The sequence below is a fragment of the Branchiostoma floridae genome, chromosome 16 (assembly GCF_000003815.2).
Source record: "Branchiostoma floridae strain S238N-H82 chromosome 16, Bfl_VNyyK, whole genome shotgun sequence".
NCBI classification, from domain to species: domain Eukaryota; kingdom Metazoa; phylum Chordata; class Leptocardii; order Amphioxiformes; family Branchiostomatidae; genus Branchiostoma; species Branchiostoma floridae.
In genome coordinates, this window is record NC_049994.1 from 4,725,223 (window position 1) to 4,745,856 (window position 20,634).

A 20,634-nucleotide genomic window follows, 5' to 3' on the forward strand; every position below is an offset into this window, starting at 1 on the left:
CCTTGATGTTTCAGTAGCAGGTTTTATTGTAGTTTGTAGGCACCTCCTCGAACACGGGACTCCCATTTTACGTCTCTCACGAAAGACGGGTGCAGCCCCAACCGAAATGCCCTACCCAGGATTGAACCGGGGTCTTCCATTTGAAATCTAATTGAAACCAGGCGGCCAACTGTGAGGCTGCTACCAGTTGAGCTACAGGGACATATCCCATTAACGCATGTTCACCTTTATACGTTGTGTAACCTACATCCGTTGCTTTTTAAAAACAGTGTATTTAGGCACAGGAAATCGACGGGTGATAGTTTAAAACTGCAATATCCTGAAAATATTGCGATTTGAAGCTTATGTCCATCAACGTGATATCCCCAAATACCCTGTTTTTAAAAGCAACGGATATAGGTTACCAAATGGATAAAGGTGAACTAGCGTTATATGTTATGAAGCACTAATTGATTATTTTAGATGAAAACAGGCAAGACAGAAATCACACATGAATATTGAAGTCAATGCAAATCTGCGATAAAATGATATTCAGTCAAGTACACTCTTCTAACATCGGAATATGTATGATGAAGTTACATATATTAGCTATAGCACTGTACATCGTGACGTAAATTGATAGTCTACATCAAAGCAGAGGAAGTATACACCATTACAAAAGAATCTTTTGATCTGGTCTCGTCATATTTCAATAACATGACACGTCTGGGGGCTTGTTAGCGTATGAGTCACACGTGGCCCGAACACGTGGAGATTTACGTATTACCATAAAATAATTCAACAAAACTATATATTGATTATATCCCTGGAGTACCTGATTTGGCCACAGCAAGTAACTTTTATGGATGACATAATCTAATTTTCGCCTGGTTTCAGAAAACAACAAGACTATTTTCTTCTTCAGGGATGGCCAAATAGACCAAAATGGGTAGATAGATTGTGTTGCAACTTAATAATTGTATGTAGAATTGACACTACAGAGGTAGCATTGACTGTAGTTTTCAGAAGTGAATACTTGCTGGACAGTTGCAAGAGTGGCACAAATATGAAAGCTATGAGTAAAGTCGCCAACATGGTTAGTGGCACTAGTCTACCACACTTTGTGTCATTTTTACTACACCAGTGTACTTCGAATTCTTAAACACAGGAACGAATGCCTTGCTTTTTGTATGCTTTGATGCCATGTTTTGTCACTTCAATCCTTGTTACAACATTTATGGTATCTACTTAGAAATTTTGCCATCTTGTTTTTGTACCGAGCTATCTCATTTTTTTGTCTGTATAGGATGCCATCCATAAATTTTACTTCCTCTGGCCTTAGCAAGCTTATTGCTACAACCTGTGTAAACGATGAAATGATCACATACACACGTACGAAACGTCTGGACTAAATACAGAGACCTAGTTCTTTCTCCGTATATGGTTTATAAAGCATTTCCACATATTAGCATTCATAAGACATGGATTGAATAGAAAATGACAAATAATTCCACTGTGGGAGCATAAATCTGGGATTTGAAATTAAAGTCGACTTCTTGCGTTGACTTGGCGACTACTCGGCTGTTCGTTAACGTCATTTCTATGTTTTAGATTCCGAGAGGATTTGAGGTCTGGAAGTTTAAAATAATTCCCGACAGAGAGTTGAACATGTGGGGACGACAATGTTGAAATGATACACGCTCTTCTACACGAACAAACACACACACACACACACACACACACACACACACACACACACACACACACACACACGCACACACACAATCGTACGTGCACATGCATATAAACATTCATAACACAAAACAAACACATAAACTAACACTCAAACACATTCACTAACACTGAATCACTCGTTCAATAACTCACTCACTCACTCACTCATTCATTCATTCATTCATTCACTCACTCACTCACCCACTCACTGATTTACTCACTCACTCACCCACTCACTCACTCACTCACTCACTCACTCACTCACTCACTCACTCACTCACTCACTCACTCACTCACTCACTCACTCACTCACTCAACACCAATATGTTTATCTTCTACAAAACAAACAATACTTAAAACCATTTGGGGCTCGAGTCCCTTATAACGACATTATCATCACTTCTTATATATGCTAAGAATAAGCATAACCCTATTGATAAACCATAGCAACACCCTGTTATCGGCTACGCTGGAACGCCTACAGTTGGAGTAATCATAGTGTTTGTTATAGCAAACAAGCGAATGCATTGGTCTCGCCTGTTGTAACCAAGCAATCGCCAACAGGCCCAGTGACGGTAGAGCGCCTCTGGTTTCCAGATGAGAGATATTGTCAAGACAGGTACCAGTTTTTCCCCGTTCAGATAAACAGTTGAATTTGTCCAGGAGGTGTTTGGACGTCCGAAAAGGCCGGGGAATCTAGGACAGAACATGGAAGACAGCGACGAGGAACCGATTCGAATATACCTGAAAAATTGGTGAGTGGGAAACTGGCTTTAACCAATACTTACTGTGTAATAGAATCGTATGGTGGTTGTTCAAACAAAACGTTGCGGAACCTAGTGCTAGTGTTGTCCACAATACCTGCGAGTCCAGATGTCACTTCCTAAGCTTACGTCAAAGCCTGGATTCATAGACATATGTTGTAAATGAAAATATCATTTTACAGCACTCGAGGGACTTATGTAATGCATTTTTGTCAGACTCAAAAGCAAGACAAGCTACACATGAAACTATAGTGATCTAGGCACTTGCAGATATATTTCAATGAACACTCAACATATCCAAAACAACCTAGTTTGACTTGAAACTAGCGAACAGTCTAGGACGTATGTTTAGGAGTAACGTTATGTGTATGACTGATGTGAATGTTTGCATGTGCATGTGCATGTATTTATGTAAGTGTATCTGTGTACATTGTAACCGATCAAAATACAACACTGGGCAGTATAGCTTTTGCTATCGTGACCAAGATATTTCTCATGCGTTTTGATAAACAGAATATGGCGAAACTCAAATGGCAAAAATCGTACATTTTCCCCATTACCAAGGATTGAGAAGAAATCGAGCCTATATGTTAGACTACGATACTCGTTCCAACATGTCCTCAGCATGTCTTGTAACCTGTACTTAGCTCGGTTAAGCAAAGATGTACAGATTATTCATTGTAATAACACTGGTAACCATTCACCTAGAATCTTTAACATACATACAAAAAGGCTTATCTTATCTTTTATTATTGGGTTACTAGACTTGAGTTACAGACTGCTCTCTCGTTGCAGAAAGGGGCTTAATTGCGAGAGATTACAATAGGCAGGGCTAAATCACAAGGGTCTGGTAATGGCAGCATGTATACAGACAGCCCTAGTGACCTCAATACGACAGTGATTGCCAAAATGATTAAAGTGCAGCAAAGGGAATGCATACGTTGAACCACACATACCGAGAATAACCCCTACTCTTTTCGATGAGTCTGGCGGGGTCTTTAACGTGCTTGAGGTTTGGCTCTCCTCAAACACGGGACCTCAATGTATTTACCACATAACAATTCCTGAAGGCCACTCAAGGTTAAAGGTTACAAGATTGTAACTGTAACAGCATCTCTTCGCCCTAGGTCAGAAACATCATGTTTTTATAAAGGTCCTATGCGAGGGACGGCCCTAACTGAAGCTAGGTACTCATTTCCAACTGAGTAAAAGCCGTGGTTTGAATCTGACACAACAGATATTATAACATTCGCATCTACGAAATGAAATTGATGAAATAGATTAAAACACTCTTGTAGTGTTCTATCCCACGCAATATAGGTGGTAGTATTTTTTTCTATTTCCATAGAACCACAAATTAAAAAGGATCTATGTTTATAGTAAACGTCGTTTGGGATAAAATATAGCTTATTCAACAACCCTGGGGTAGGGCGCCTTTAATCAAGTGAGTGTTTGTTTTCGGTAATCAAACAACGTTTGTTTAATCAAGTGTGTTTAGTCGGGTAACTTTTGCTCAAGGGATCAGTCCCTCACGCAACAAGTAGGTTAATAACAACACCTACATCCTGTTAGGGTATCGATAAGTCGCTTGCGTTGCAACGTAATGCGAGAGCACATTTACAAGAATTACATGGAAAAACTGTCTTTCGAACGTTATTCTTGAATTTTCTCTGGTAAATATTGCTAACTTGTGGTTTGTATACATGGGCATTTACTTAATTTACATTGCATTCTGATATTGTTTGGCGTCATACATAGACATTCAGAATGATCCCTGCAACAAAATGTTTTAGATATATGCATGAAATTACTTTTCAAGGTAAAGAGGAAAACTGACACGTATTTTCGAATCTCACGCATATTTTTCATCACGCATGGCGACCGAAAAATTTCAATTTTGTTGATTGTCTTTCTCCAGTATGAATATGTACCATGTCCTTGTCAATATTGCATCCATTGTTGTTGTTGCTGTGAATGACATGTATACTTTTGTCCCTACAACCAAAGGATGCCGACACAATTCTTTTCTCCAGATAAAAACATTACCGTATGTTGCGCTGTTAAGTGTATTAAGTGGCCGACACCAGGCCATAAAACCATAAACGTAATACAGGTTAGGACCAATACATTTATAAATGGTTTCCGCTCTTTTGTACTAATGCACTCCTCGCATTTGATATTAAGGGGAAATAGAGACAGATGTTATATCTTACAATATTTTCATTTTTTTTTATCTCAGTAATGTGGGTAACTGAATCCTAAAATGCCCTAAAGTAGAAAAGGTGACGAACAAGCTTGACTCATAAAACATGTATTATTATTATAACGCGGGGTAACCTATATCTGTGGGGTAACCCATATCCGTTGCTTCAAAAACAGGGTTTATAGCCATACCAAGTCGACGGACGGTATTTTGAATCTAAGAATCTTTCAAAATATTGCAGTTCAAAACCGCTTTGATAACCCTTAATACCATGTTTTAGAAACAGATATAGGTTACCCTGTGCATAAAGGTGGACTAACGTTATATGTCAAGAGTTAAAAGGGATTGATGGTTTGTATATATCTAATTGATTGTCATTTCTGGTCAACTTTGGACTTCAGCGGTTAACTTTAGGTAAATGTTTTTGCACGCACATGTTTTCAAAGTGTTCTGATGAAAAGTCATTTTCTCTTAAGGCAACAGCAAGTAAGTTCAATGGATGACAACAAAGCCCTCATGAATTTCCTAATTTCAGAATGAAAAAGGACTTTTTCATCTTTTGGGCATGGTCAACATGACGAGAAATTACCAAGATGAGCAAATGTGTTGTACCCTAATGATTTTACTTGTAGAAGTGACACTAGCGAGGTAGCCATGCCTGTAACTTTGGTTGTAGAAATGATAAGGTAACATCAATTATGGAAGCCATGACTGTAGTTTCCAACTTGGTAATTGATACCAGTATACCACACTAGTGCAACTTTTACTGCACTAGTTAACTTCTTGAATACAGGAATGCAGTGAAACCATGTTTTGTCGCTTCAATTATTGATATAACGTTTATGTTTTCTATTCTACAGAAATAGCCTTCCTGTTTTTTACCCTTCTTGTTTTTCCTCACTCTCTTCAGTCTTCATGATCAGTGGATGTCATCCATAAAATTTACTTGCTGTAGCATAAGAATAAACATTCTTAAGAGCTTAAACCGATTTTGTGTCCTCATATTCTCCTCATCCATGTATAATGGCGTTTTTGTCTAATCAACATAAAAAAATGTTATTTCTGTATGCAATGAGGCCTTTCTATTAACCTCCTCGCTGCATGATCCACGTTGAACAAATTTGAACCGAAGCTCGAAATCCTTTAATGTCGTGCTAGATGCGACTTGGGCACTTTAAGTAATGTCAAAACAAGATGTATAAATAGGCACTGAGTCACATATCTATTTTTGTGCGACTCTCATGCCTATTTTTCTGCTCCAAAATGCATTTAGATTTTACCTTTTTATGAAAATTTTAAATTTGTCAAATGCGTTTCTTCCGTACCTCGTTTTCATTGGCAATCTGTTGAAAGTTTGTCTATCCTTCCTAGTTGAGTGCTCTGGCCTCTTAATGTAGTCATTCATTACCTTACAGAAGGGGGTGAATGACCTTAACAGGGGTACTTTTATTCTGTTCGTGTCGTCTGTGTTTTAGGTACAAATCAAGATTCTTGTGATGGATATATTTGGATATTGTCACATTGATAGTCGACGTCATTTTGTTCCCGAGGAAACATGGTAATTTTGGGCACAGTAGTAGTGTTTTGTAGAATTATAAATCGACACCCCCATCTGAAAGGTAGAGTGGTATAGCCATTGAATCAGCCGCCGCTTGTCTAATGGTAGTACTTGGTTGTATAAGCTGGGGCAATTAGGTACTCTTCAAGCAGAGAATAGACTCTAGCTGACTTGCTACACTGCCTACTTTGGCTGGTGCCTGGTGTTAACATGATCAGCTACCTAGACTTAAATGGAAACAAATATTTAAAAAAAAACGTTATTTCTGATTAAAAAAGGGTATAAACACCTTCGCCCACACCACAAGCATCATAATTACATCACGCAGGTTTGTGTCCTACGAACTCTTATTTTACCTGTTGTTGGACGATTAGAGGATAATCGGAAACTACAAAGAAACACGCATAAACCGGTCAGTAGTTTTTTATTCCACTTCTCAGATTGTGTACAATCTGGGGGGGAGTCGGCAACAGAAATCAAGTTCCTCTACGAGGCCGACTCCCCCAAAGATATACAAACTTAGGATAAAAACAAGCCTGACATTAAATACATACAATAATACATACAATAAAAATGAGAGAATAGCAAGGCATAACAGAATAATGGGGGATCAAACTATGTCGCTATGCATAATGAGCATCTGCAGGTGGTTATCCAGGTACATAAGTTATCAACAGTAAATGTGTCGCTTAATCGGGATCTATAATATGAATATGAAACCAAGAATTTTTTAACTGACTGTAGAGTGAGGTTAGAAAGGTTTTGAAAGGGTGAAGGCCCAACTTGTGTAAGTGTGCATTTCCACAGAGATTAGCGTGGTAGGCATAGCCATCAAACCATGATACACAAGAGAACGTTGAAAAAGAGAGTGGTGACATCAAGTGATCCGTAACATAAAGCTTCTGAGTGCATCACACAAACATCAAAACTTTGATGATAGAACCGTTGCTCCTTTGCTACTAAAGAAGATATTACAAAAGCCCAGCTACAGAATGACGTGACAGAAGATAGGTCGAAATTCTCATTACTTTAAGTTATTGATAACGTAAGGCCACACAGCAAACAACTAATATGGATGTCATCCTTTGCAGACCGCAAAAATAATAAGATGAGTTGTGTAGGATTGGTTCGTTAAATGTTTTTGCCTTGTCGTAAGGAAGGAGATATCAAATATCAGACATCCTTTCATCTTTGAATTGTCTTAATTTTCTTAGTGAAGAACGAAGTTGTGTAGGTTTGGGCCCACTAGTTCGTTAAATATTTCTGCCTTGCCGTAAGAAAGGAGATATCAAATATCAAACAGCCATTCATGTTGGAATTGTCTTAATGTTTTAGTGGTAGATATGGCTTTTGATATGATAGTTGAAGGAAGAGGTGGTGTAGGTTTGGGCCCACTAGTTCGTTAAACATTTTTGCCTTGCCGTAAGAAAGGAGATATCAAATATCAAACAGCCTTTCATGTTTGAATTGTCTTAATTTTAGTGGCAGATGGGCTTTCGATATAGCCGTTGAAGAACGAAGTGGTGTAGATTTTGGCCTTCTAGCTCGTTAAATATTTTGCCTTGCAGTAAGGAAGGAGATATCAAATATCAAACATCCTTTCATGTTTGAATTGTCTTAATTTTAGTGGCAGATGGGCTTTTAATATAACCGTTGAAGAACGAAGTGGTGTAGTTTTGGGCCCACTAGTTCGTTAAATGTTTTTGCCTTGCCGTAAGGAAGGAGATATCAAATATCAAACATCCTTTCATGTTTGAATTGTCTTAATTTTAGTGGCAGATGGGCTTTTAATATAACCGTTGAAGAACGAAGTTGTATAGGTTTGGGCTCACTAGTTCGTTAAATGTTTTTGCCTTGCCGTAAGGAAGGAGATATCAAATATCATACATCCTTTCATGTTTGAATTGTCTTAATTTTCTTAGTGAAGAACGAAGTTGTGTAGGTTTGGGCTCACTAGTTCGTTAAATGTTTTTGCCTTGCCGTAAGGAAGGAGATATCAAGTATCAGATATCCTTTCATGTTTGAATTGTCTTAATTTTCTTAGTGAAGAACGAAGTTGTGTAGGTTTGGGCCTACTAGTTCGTTAAATATTTCTGCCTTGCCGTAAGAAAGGAGATATCAAATATAAGATAGCCTTTCATGTTGGAATTGTCTTAATGTTTTAGTGGTAGATATGGCTTTTGATATAATAGTTGAAGCAAGAAGTGGTGTAGGTTTGGGCCTTCTAGTTCGTTAAGTATTTTTGCCTTGCCGTAAGAAAGGAGATATCAAATATAGACAGCCTTTCATGTTTGAATTGTCTTAATGTTTTAGTGGTAGATATGGCTTTTGATATAATAGTTGAAGCAAGAAGTGGCGTAGGTTTGGGCCTTCTAGTTCGTTAAATATTTTTTGCCTTGACGTAAGAAAGGAGGTATCACGTATCAGACAGCCTTCCATATTTGAATTGTCTTAATGTTTTAGTGGTAGATATGGCTTTTGATATAATAGTTGAAGCAAGAAGTGGTGTAGGTTTGGGCCTTCTAGTTCGTTAAATATTTTTTGCCTTCACGTAAGAAAGGAGATATCACGTATCAGACAGCCTTCCATATTTGAATTGTCTTAATTTTGTTGGTGGTAGACGGCTTTTGATATAATAGTTGAAGTAAGAAGTGGTGTAGGTTTCGGCCTTCTAACTCGTTGAATATTTTGCCTTGAAGTAAGGAAGGAGATATCCATATCACACATCCTTTCACGTTTGAATTGTCTTAATTTTTTAGTGGTAGATATGGCTTTTGATAAGATAGTTGAAGCAAGAAGTGGTGTAAATTTGGGCCCACAAGTTCGTTAAACATTTTTGCCTTGCCGTAAGGAAGGAGATTTCAAATATCAAACATCCTTTCATGTTTGAATTGTCTTAATTTTAGTGGCAGATGGGCTTTTAATATAACCGTTGAAGGAAGAGGTGGTGTAGGTTTGGGCCCACTAGTTCGTTAAATGTTTTTGCCTTGCCGTAAGGAAGGAGATATCAAATATCATACATCCTTTCATGTTTGAATTGTGCGGTTTGATTGCATATACATTTACATGACGTCTGTATGCTTACCTTGTGGCAGTCACGATTAACACACACAGAGGTCAGTGAACGGGAAATAGGATATAAAGAAAGTGCAGAGCTTGGGACAACACGGACTAAGCCTACTCTAATTTTTTTTACCTCCATGACAAATGTATAAGATATTTTAAATAATGACAAATGGCAAGTGCGATGAGAGTGCACCTTAAGCAAAGTGAGTAGATTTTTTTTTTAATAATTTTTTTTAATTCAAACTTTATTCAATATTTCAGCATAATACACAATAGCTCATACATATACATCATTGGAGCACAATAAAAAAAACATTAACATGTGGTATAACAGGACTGGGTGGGAGAGAGAGAGGGATAACAAGCGTTGATCATTGGTCTGTGATTGACTTAACAGGTATATCTAAGGGATATCTATCATTGGCATATTGGCAATTTTAGCTTTAAAGTATTTCAAGTTTGGTTTCAAATCTTTCAAAAAACAGGTGTAAATTACATATTTGGCAATAAGGATACAATGTAAAAGCTTGTTGTCTCTATATGTTTCAGATATTTCATATATAATCAAGTTCTCATCTATGTTCAGATCTTGCTGTGTTTTGATTTTAGTAGTGAGTAGATACTGATGAAATAATTTTCGTCAACAGGGGAGTAGGTACAAGGATTATATTACCACTTCTGAACCAATACCACTTTGCACCGGTGTGTCGAAATAAAATAAAGGGCAGCGAACCCGATAGAAGGTGACTTGATACTTCCTTTGTCAAGCTGTAGTCAGTCGTTCTGTTGCACCGGGTGAATGGTTGTAGTATGGTTTGATTAATAATAAAATGTTCATTTGCAAGTTCATGACCGGAGGCTAATTGCAAGTACATGGTAGAAACATAGGGAACATACAATAACATGTAGCAATGGAAATAGTGATAGATATTATTATAAAAAGTGACTACTCTAACACTAGTGTTGGCTATTTATAAATAGGTTGGGTTTGACTTTTTTTGGAAGCAGAGGAAGCCCCTCTTTTTCTACAATTTGTGGATTCTGTGATTTTAAGAAGAAAGTGGTGTCTGTTCGTCTGTGAATGTGGGGAAGTTGGGGCATCTCATTGTGACTTCTCTAAACAGACTGATTCGTTACGGTTTAATGAACACTTGGAAATAAAATGTATTTCGTCTTACAATGCTTTAGATGCACAGTATTTACCAATTCTTGATTTGTTAATGAGTTGCTTTTTTTCTATTGCGCCATTTCTGTAAAAAAAACTATGCCCACTTTCCATCCATCAAATGTCACGAAGGGATTTGATGATAAGGGGCATTTTTCACCACGCTCCAGCAACTGGGAATTAGATATAGGAATTATCAACACTTTTGAAACGTAATTAACAATATCAATTTGCACCGATATGTCGAAATGTGAGGAAGGACGTTGAAACCGCGCTAGAAGCCTACCTGATCAGGTTGGACAGTCGACCCAATGACGTTCTATTCTTGGTCGGCCAGTTGCGTGGATTCTGAGTTAATGAGTTTCCTTGACTTAGTACTGTACTGTAAGGTCACAGCACGTAAATTTTATTGATGACATCCTATGCAGAATGCAAATAGATAGCGCGAAAAAAAAAACAAGATTGGTAAAAAAACAAGATGGCAAATTCTTTTAAATAGACACCATAAACAAGTAACAAGATTTGAAGTGACAAAATCGTGGCATCACAACTAACAAGGCATTCCTGTATTGAAGAAGTGAACTAGTGTGGTAAAAGTGACACTAGTGTGGTACACTGGTATCACTTGCCAAGTTGGCAACTACATTCATGGCTTCCATATTGGTGGCACTCTTACAACTATCCAAGTTTCACTTCTGCAACTCTAGTCATGGCTACCTCCCTAGTGTCACTTCTACAAGTATAGATGTTAGTCTACAACACAATACGTTTCCCCATTTTGGTCTATCTAACAATCCCCCGAGAGGTTTTTTTTTTCTTAAATCATGCGAAAATTAATGAGCGCGCTGATGTCATCCATAAAGTTTACTTGCTGTGGCATAATAAAAAAATGGATACACGTACGATATGATTGATATCTCCGCTTCTAAACTAATATCAATTTGCACCGATGTGTTGAAATAAAAGACAAGACATCGAAACCACCAGTAGACTATATCTGATTAGTTTCTTTGTAGAGTTGCGGCAACGAGGTTAAAATACTTGATATTTGAATACTATAGGCAGGTCGGCACAAGTAGAAGTGGCCTCTGCCGGCTAAACTCCTTCCCAAGCTTATGATACTATGATTTTATGCCACAGCAAGATCTGCTTGGAGAGCAACACTGAGTCAAAGGTACCAGTCAAAGGTGGCAGGAAATGATATTGGCCCAGTCCAAAGTCCCACTATTTGTTACAGGACAAGGAATTGGACTAGAGTAAGGTTGTCTGTGTGTTGTTGTTGTTTTCAATGAGATCAAGTAAAGCAAGAGAATTACTCAAAACTTTAGATATCTCATGAAGGTTTTTGATCTCCGAACTCTTGGTACCAAATGTACTATTCGCCTAAGAGGAGAGCTCATAAAAATTCGATGTCAAGAAATTCTATTTTGTGTGAGTCCGGAAATCAAGTCATTGACTTAACGCAGCCAAACGAACCTGATACAGATGTAGTCTCTGTCGTTAAATACCAAAACGTTGCGTGAGATCATCACCATGGTTACGGCAAACACAAGCTCTCGGTATGGTGCCTTTTAAGATCTGTTGATCCCCGTATGTCAAGGGACATGTTGCCAGTGGGTACGCTCTCTAATGACGTTTGATTGACGTACACCTGGCGCGTTGGGAAGAGTCCAAAAATAATCTCAGACCACCTGACGACAAGGAAATCAAGAATTTCCTTTGTGAATCTCGCCGCACTCGCGGCACCAGTGTGGCACTGCGGTGTTCAAAAGATACTCAGCGAATTTCAGAGATAAAGAACGAATCTTCTTACGTTTTGTGTATTTTGTTGTGTTCTAAGTCATCCATGTACATATTACGCACTATCTAAATTGTTTTAAAAAATCGGAGAAAATAACGCCGCAGTGCCGCACCGGTGCCCTAAGTGCAGTGAGATACCATCTTCATCGTTCTTTGATAGCCGATTGATGTATTGCTGCACAATAGAACAGCTTGATCATCCTGCTCAAACTCTTTGACAGAGCGTATTTGGTTTCTAACATCATGAAACGTTTTGTAGTTGCATCTTGGAAATTCTGTTTTCCCCCAAGGGCACCGAAGCAAGTTACTTTCACAAATGTATTTGTTTGATATTGCATCACTCGCGTAGCAACAGTCATAGTCTTTAGATTCCGTTCCTTAAGAATCTAGTTATATCTTTGTGGTGTGTGTGTGTGTGTGTGTGTGTGTGTGTGTGTGTGTGTGTGTTTGTGTGTTTGTGTGTTTGTGTGTATGAGTGTGTGTGTGTCTCTCTCTCTCTGTGTTGTGTGTGTGTGTGTGTGTGTGTGTGTGTGTGTGTACGTGTGTGTGTGTTTCTGAACAACATATCTGGCATGTTGATAGAGGTTGGACAAAGACTCAGACATAACTAGCTTTTGGGCCCTCTGTTGGATTTCTACGGCACTGCAGTGGAGCATCCGGTTTTGCTGTCTCATTGAAAATATAGCCTTGACATTTGACCTTCTTTTTGTTTAATTCAATCATAGCACTACCAAATGTGTTGGTATTGTAAGATTTAGATTTAGATTCAGAACAGAAACGATCAAAAACAAACTGAGGTAGTAAAATGCACATTGTAAGGAAATAAAAATAAATATTAGCCAACAATATTCCTATATAGTGATGTTCAAATCTTAAGAAAATAAAGCTTTCTTGCAATGGCACCGTATTTTATACCATGATTATCTTTGTCACGCTACCTTAAAAAGAAGTTACATCTCGCATCAAGGGAATATGTCTTAATCGCTATCTCACGCTGCGCATCACGCACCCAGTAGCCATCTTCACTGGTAAATTAATTAGTTCTTTAGTATCTTAGCAACTGACGACTTACATCGTCTGTTTGTGGGAGCCTCCGGTGACAACTATCAATCATTAGAGCATCGTGCTTCATCTAAATTGAGTATGATTGCTTTACATCTCTATCTATTATTGTTGTCGGGCTTATGGATTCATGTAGGTTTCATCTTATAGAAGAAACCTTTTGGTGTCTTTTTACAAAACCAGATCCGATACTTTTCAAAGCATCTTGTATCAGTTGAGATGGAGCCAATTCGATAAGGCAAACATGCTGCACTGCGTCAGTGAATGATTTTTTTTTTAATTCATGACCACATAACAGAAACAAGGACAATTGAAGTGAAGGATTGTGCTCCCTGAATAATACGTTGCGTGCTTGCATAGAAAGAAAGGTGCGAATTCATTTTTTTTAAGTCTCTATATCATAAAAGACAGTGTATGTGGCAATATCTAATGCTTGAGACCGTATTTAGCTAAGTCAGAATTGCCCCGAATAATGTGAAGGAATGGCCCACAGCCTATGTCACATATTCAGACCGGAAGTGTGACGTCAGCAATGGGCCAAAGGTGCTTGGAAGTCGATATCGGCCCCGGTCTCGGTTGAGGGAAGGTTGATGGGCTCTGATGTAGATGGCCCCTTTCACTCCCCCGAGAAAGTTATCCTGTTCGGAATCCAGTATCTTCACCTTGCCGAAATCCACAGAATGTCCCGGTGATACAGATGAGGGTCGATACCGACTTCCCAGCACCTTTGACCCATTGCTCACGTCACACTTCCGGTCTGGATGATGTGTGATATAGGTCATTTTAACTTGATAAGGATCAGAGGACCGATCGAAAGCTTGTTGGTAAGCACTTTATTTTGTGCACGGATATAAAGTTTAAAATTGCAACATAATGATGAACTTACATTAGAGTGGTTTCATTTAATTCGTGTAATGTATTATGTGCCTGGATGTATAAATTTCATCAAGATTGCAAATGAAGTCTCCTCATGTGAATTCAATTGCAAAGGCAATCCAGTTCAGGTTTGTCAGACTTTATTTTGTGTTCGAATTTTAAAAAAAAAAATTCTATTTCTTTCAGCGAGAAATGAGGGTCGTTTTCTCGCTACTGGGACTTGGCGAGGCAGGTCAATGCAAAATACCCACAAGAAGAAGTCAACAAACGGAAAGGAAAACCAGGTATGACACGGCTCATTGTTATGTTTTATTCGTTATTCGTTCGTTTAGTAGCCTGGTATCCAGCCGCATTATAGCTCCAAAGTCTCTTCGGAGAGGATAGAAGAGACTCGGGAGATATAATACAGATGGATACCAAGCAATTCGTTTGGACCATTGTCGTGCCTAGTTGCACATAGTCTTCTTGCTGTTTCAGTAGCAGGGTATTATTCTACAGAGAGTGTTGCTAGATATTCCCCTTTAACGTGCCTGAGGTACCTCCTAAAACACGGAATCTTAATTATACGTCCCTTCCGAAAGACGGGTGCAGCCCCAACCGGTATGCCTATCCGCGACTCAATTATTGGCCCCTATAACCTTATCGAAACCAGGAGTATAGAAATTACATTTGAAAATGATAAATCAAATACATTCTAAAAAGGACATGTTTGTATTTCATTCCTCTGCTATAGGCCTGGTGGAAGTGTATCTAAACGGAGAGATGGTGTACTGTAAGGCAGCTTCTGGCAGTTACCCCTCATCGGGCGAGGTAGGTAGCAACCTAGGTTACAACGTTTTCGGACTTTATAGAATTTATCATCCTCCTACGCATGGACACCCAACGGCGAAACCTTCTATCTGGAAGTACTCTGCTTTCTCAACTGCATCCTTAGTTCCTGACCGCCCTGCTTATGAATATTAATGAGCTTACCCTTATACACGTATATGCGAGACCCCTTTTGAAAACTGAAAGGCTTATTTTCTGATTAGCTGACAGTTGGTTGGGGGGGGGGCGTTCACAGGAACTAAGAGTGACGGTTGAGAAAGCAGGGTACATCCAGACAGGCGGTTTCGCCTTTGGATGTCCCTGCGTAGGAGGATGACACTTAATACACCTGTTTATTCTAAAAGATTTACAAATCTCAAGGTTAATTTTGAAACCTTCTAATCTGAAAGTTTTAATCTTAGTTGGAATATATTATTGTGTTCTTTTTAGATTGTTGACGCGATCCTCGATATCTCCGAGGCCAAAAGTAGTTCCTCGCTAGCGGAGAAACGCCACAGCGTCAAAACAACCCCCGACATCAGCTGAGTCAGACCCAAGTTCCCCAAGGATCCCAGTAGCGACAATAAATGTTTCCCGGATGTGCCTGATATCCCGGATGTTCAAGACGACTCGCCTGTTTGCATCGTAGACGTGGGAGACAAGGACGACGGGAAGATGTTTCGAATGGAACCCCCTCGTACTGGCATATCCCGTCTGTGTTCCATACTGTAGAGTGTTAAACGGAAGAAGAGCTACTTTACAAGCGATTCCATTGTTTTTCCTGGCCTGAAATACAACTTGAATCCCTTTGAAATCCTTTTTCCGCAACAAATTCCCCTCAGTGCAGTCTCCGTATTTCATGTTAGACTGATCCTAACTGTCAGTCAAATAAGCCGTTCAACCAATGATAGCTTGTCAATTATCGTTTTGATCAATGGTGGCATGTCCGCCTAAATATTTGCATATACATGTTTTGGCGGAGGTGGGCGTGGCAATGGGATCGGTCTATCACAATAAGCTCTTTCACACTTGTGCAGCGACAGGAATTGTGGGTAATGTGTCAAAGGTGAACGCCCCTGGGACATACACAAAGGATCTCAGGACATTGTTATGCACATCGAAACAATGGTCGACACGAGTACTGTTTACAAATCAGGGGCCTTCACCTTTGACATATTACCCACAACTCCCGTCGCCGCACATGCGTATTCGGAAGTGTGAAAGAGCTTTTAATACCTTACTAATATGCTTCATTGTAATGCAAAACGATTTTCCGCTTAGAATTTTACAAAATTCACCACATATTTCTCTGCAAACTATTTGTAAAGATAATGAAATTCCACACTCTCAACAGTTTATAACAGATGCACACATTGTGAAATTTTGTACTTTTCAACTTATATGAGTAGAAGGAACAGAAAATGTCATGAAAAAACTGTGTTCCACTTTGTATTTTGGACAACATTCAAAGTACGCTCAGATTCTAGCTATTTTTGGTACATGTAGTTTGTAACATAGATATGCAGTATGTGTGGTATGAAACCCGGACGTTAGAGTGAAGCGGTATTAATGAAGGCCTGCGCCGAAACGATGATGCTTCGGGGCGTAGACCTGATCCTCTTACCGTTATACTCAATAGATGTTGTTTTCTACAATATATAATATCTTGGATGTATAAATTATTTACCTTGAAGTTTGTATTTATGTTTTGTATCTCTTTATGTATAAACAACATCTACGTCTTGCTACACTTCGTGTCCCACAATTTCTTTCATAGTTCTGCTTATGGATTGTCGTCTTGTATTTCAGATCTACTTTGAAAAATGTCGGAAAGCTTTGATAACAATTGGTAAAGGTAATGTCAAACCAGTATCCAAATTTTTCATCTACAACTGCTGGAGATGACACCGCTCCCAAACGTACCAAAATACATCGAACAATATTATTACTGGATCATGGAAAGATTAAAAAGAGGCTGATACATAGTTTTGTGCATATTTTCTGGAAGCTTTGTGCACTTTTCAATTATTCTTTTTTTTTTCAGAAATATTTTTATCCAAACATTCTACAGTACTCCGACCACAACTGCAATTATCGAAAATTGGCAGTTTTGTAAGTTGCGGTGTGGTGTGGTGAAAAATGCAACACAGGTAATTTCCATTATGACCTTGCAGACAATATTAATTTGCCGTCCACAATTCTGCACAGAAAGAAAGACTTTGCAGCTTGAAATGGTTAGTATCCTGAGACATTTCAAGCAAAAGAATATTATAATGGCGTGCATGGGTGGTAAAAAGCGAGCCGAATAACTTCTCCAAGTTAATGTTAACATTTAAATGTTTTCCAGCACACTGTTGTTGTGGCGTGATAGTCACGTGATCATTCACGTGACAGTCACGTGATAAGTCACGTGGCAAAGTGCTGCTCGAAAAGGTGTCGACCCTTGTCTACCCTTGTCGACCCTGGCCACAAATTATGCGCGCCGATTTCAACACCACCAGACCACACATATTTCAACGTTACACCAATTTTCAACCTCCTTGGTTACACTTATAACGTTAAATTTCAAACATCATAACATTATTATTGTAGCCACAACGTGACAACCTATTTTGAGTTGTTTGTAGAGGGTGAGGTTATTGAATTCGTCTTAACTACGCTCCTAGCTATAGAGAAACTAGGCCGCACGCGGCACGTGTTTCATTCCTACCTTCGATAATAAGTACACGTGCTCGAGCTCTGTTTGCCTTCCACACTGAATACCATCTCTGACGTCATGAATAATATGGCGGGTTCTATTCAAGGCATGGTATAATAGGCCACACCCATTTTATTTATTGTTTTTCGGATTCCCCATTATTTTTTCCGATTTGAAACCAAAAAAAAACAAACATTTCAAATTGATGGCCACACCTGGTGTTGACAACATTTCACTCCCACCTTTCTCAAATTAACTATGGGCCTCAAATTCCAGTAGCTGTACGTGCCTTTTTTTGGACAGTACATTTATCCTTTTTCTTTAAACTTTGAATTTTGCTACGTATACCAGGCATCCCCTAAATGTTGAAATGTTGTTATTTCTCAATCTGTTGTGAAACTTGAGTAAGCCCCTCGATCTCTCCTACCCCCGAATTTTTGGAAAGGTTTTTTTTAAATCTTTTTTTCGACCAACCGACAAATATTTTTCTGAAAAAAAAATCCGAGAAACAAGAAATAAGATTGTTGTGGCCTAATCTACCATACGCGTCTTTGCGTACCGCACGTGCCTGGTAAAAGAGACGTCGCCACTTAAAACGTACGGTAAATGTCAATTTGCTGACCGGTCTATGGTAGCAGTACACAATTATGTATTTTTCCGCGACCCCCGGAGACTTAAACGGAAGTAGTGAGGCCGAAATCTGGAAGCGTCTGTAAACACTGCAACGTGAAAGACATGACAGCGGGCATGAACTTTGCTATATGGTAGTATAACACCGATTATCATAATACCGCCTCTAATCATAATACCGCCAAATAAATCAGCGATGAATTCAAGGAGATCTACTGGTGCATCTGCAGTTATTTCCTAGGTTTGCACACTTCAGACATCCAAGTTTTCAACAAAGTTTGAAAAAGGCTTCGATAACGTTAACGATGCATTCGAAGACAACACGGCCAAAAGTTTTCAGTTCCTTTTCGGGGCAGGCAAGCTCGTCGTGGGAAGGACATACTGTCACGTTCATCACCAGATTTGTAGATAACAATCACACGTGCTCACGGCACAAGATGAGCATGATTCAACAACAATCTTAAATTTCTGTTGGCGGCCTATAATAGCCCGGATCTACGGCTGAATGGGCAAACTTGAACGTACGCCGCCATTTTCCCGCCATTTTTATTTCAACTGTAGCAGTAAAGTTTTACGCCTGAGCGGTTGTGGCGGGGGGGGGGGGGTCGACAAGAAGCAACAGCGTACATAAAGCAACATTTCAATAACTAATGTGTGGTAATATCGTATACAAAAGGTCTTAAAAACAGTGGAGAGAAGCCATCTGCGTATAACGTTAATCAAAGCCTTATTTTTGCTTAATTATAAAACTAGAATTAAGCAAAGCAAACAAGTCATTTTTACTTATTGGTATGCACCGACCCAAAACGAAATTAGTTCTATGCTCGTGATCGTGAAGAAAGAACAATACATACGTATCCTTTTTATAACGTTTTTATTTATTCTTCAATCCGCTGATACACCGCAAAGTTTCTGTTTTTCCTCTGAAGACTGTAGTCTGTCATAGGATAGCGACACCTTGTGGTCGTATATAGAACTACAGCTTCAATCCACTTTTCCATTCAAAATCCCTCATTGCAATATGTAGGCGAGGGTTTGGTCCTGAAAAGTATTATCTGTATTCATTTCTATCTGACATAACAGACTTTTCTTATCAGCTATTACGGCAATATCAACATCTGCTTGAAATATCTTTTAAAATCATACAGTATTTCGTGTCTTGCTTACAGATATCAAAGGTTTTGTCGATATCTTTTGTCAAATTTTTCCTTATCTTCAAAATTTATCATAGGTGATTGCAGTCCACTTTTACCAAATCTACATAATTTGGTACCCACATCATGTGAATTTTATGGTCCAGACTTATGGCTACCTGGAAAAAGTTATCATGGTAAGAAACATTGGATGAAGATTGAATAGGAAGATTTTGCCAAGATTGTGGTAAGATTTGTAAAAATTATGTTGGAAAGAAATCTGTTTGTAAGTACTTTACACAGTTTGTCGGTTGGTATAATTAGTGTGAATCATTAGTCATTGAGGGTTGACCGGAAGCTCGCTCGCTCATCTCTGCGCCAGGGCCATCCGGTCTTCGGGACTGCTCTCGTTCTCAGGAACCCTTGCATGATAACCGATGCAGGTTATCTTTTCACTGCCTGGAAGTAAAACATTGATGGAAATTATCTGTCTCTCATTTTTTTAGGGTAGCGTGTGTAAGGAGTTCCGGTAGAAATAGGATGGTATCCAGGCCACTTTCTCTTCCTTGCATGATAGTTTTGCCTAACTATTTGGCTAGTTTTTGGCTAGCTTTGGTTAATCATTTATAAGTGAATATGATGCCCACAAATGCATCTAGGGACATATAGAGAGATCCCTTTTGCAGCATTCTAAATTTACCTTTTACTGAATGGCGTGATTTTATCAGAGAATGGAACAGATAAAAAGAAGGGAGAGACAGAAATAGATAAAGAGATTCACAGTCAAATACGATAGAACAAGTCCTAAACTGGATACACACCAATAAGAAGATAAACAGACAAAACCATGTCACCCCTATATAACATTGGATAACTGAATTCACAAACAATAACCATGTTTAGATTGCCAAAAAGAATACAATAAAAGAATAGACATCCCTGTTCCTTCCAAATTCATTCGTGCAATTTTTCAAAATCTTTAAAAGCGATCGTAAAACCATAAAGAATGTCTCCGCCCATGTGGCGTCACCAAAAAGAGAGAGTATGACAGACAGAAAGATACAGAGAGAGATATGAAGGGAGTCAGATAGACAAAGAAACAGATAGACTTTTCAAATGCCGTTCAAGCGAACACACCTACCGTCCTGGGCGAGGAACT

The 20,634-nt window shown here is 38.8% G+C and overlaps 1 long non-coding RNA gene across 1 annotated transcript; it reads left to right on the forward strand.

Annotated features, from left to right (window-relative positions):
• The first annotated feature begins 2,243 nt into the window (after nt 1–2,243).
• Nucleotides 2,244–16,762, forward strand: LOC118403750. Its single transcript, XR_004829686.1, has 4 exons — nt 2,244–2,468; nt 14,394–14,491; nt 14,941–15,017; nt 15,465–16,762. It is a non-coding gene; the product is annotated as an uncharacterized LOC118403750 (long non-coding RNA).
• Nucleotides 16,763–20,634: the final 3,872 nt, after the last annotated feature.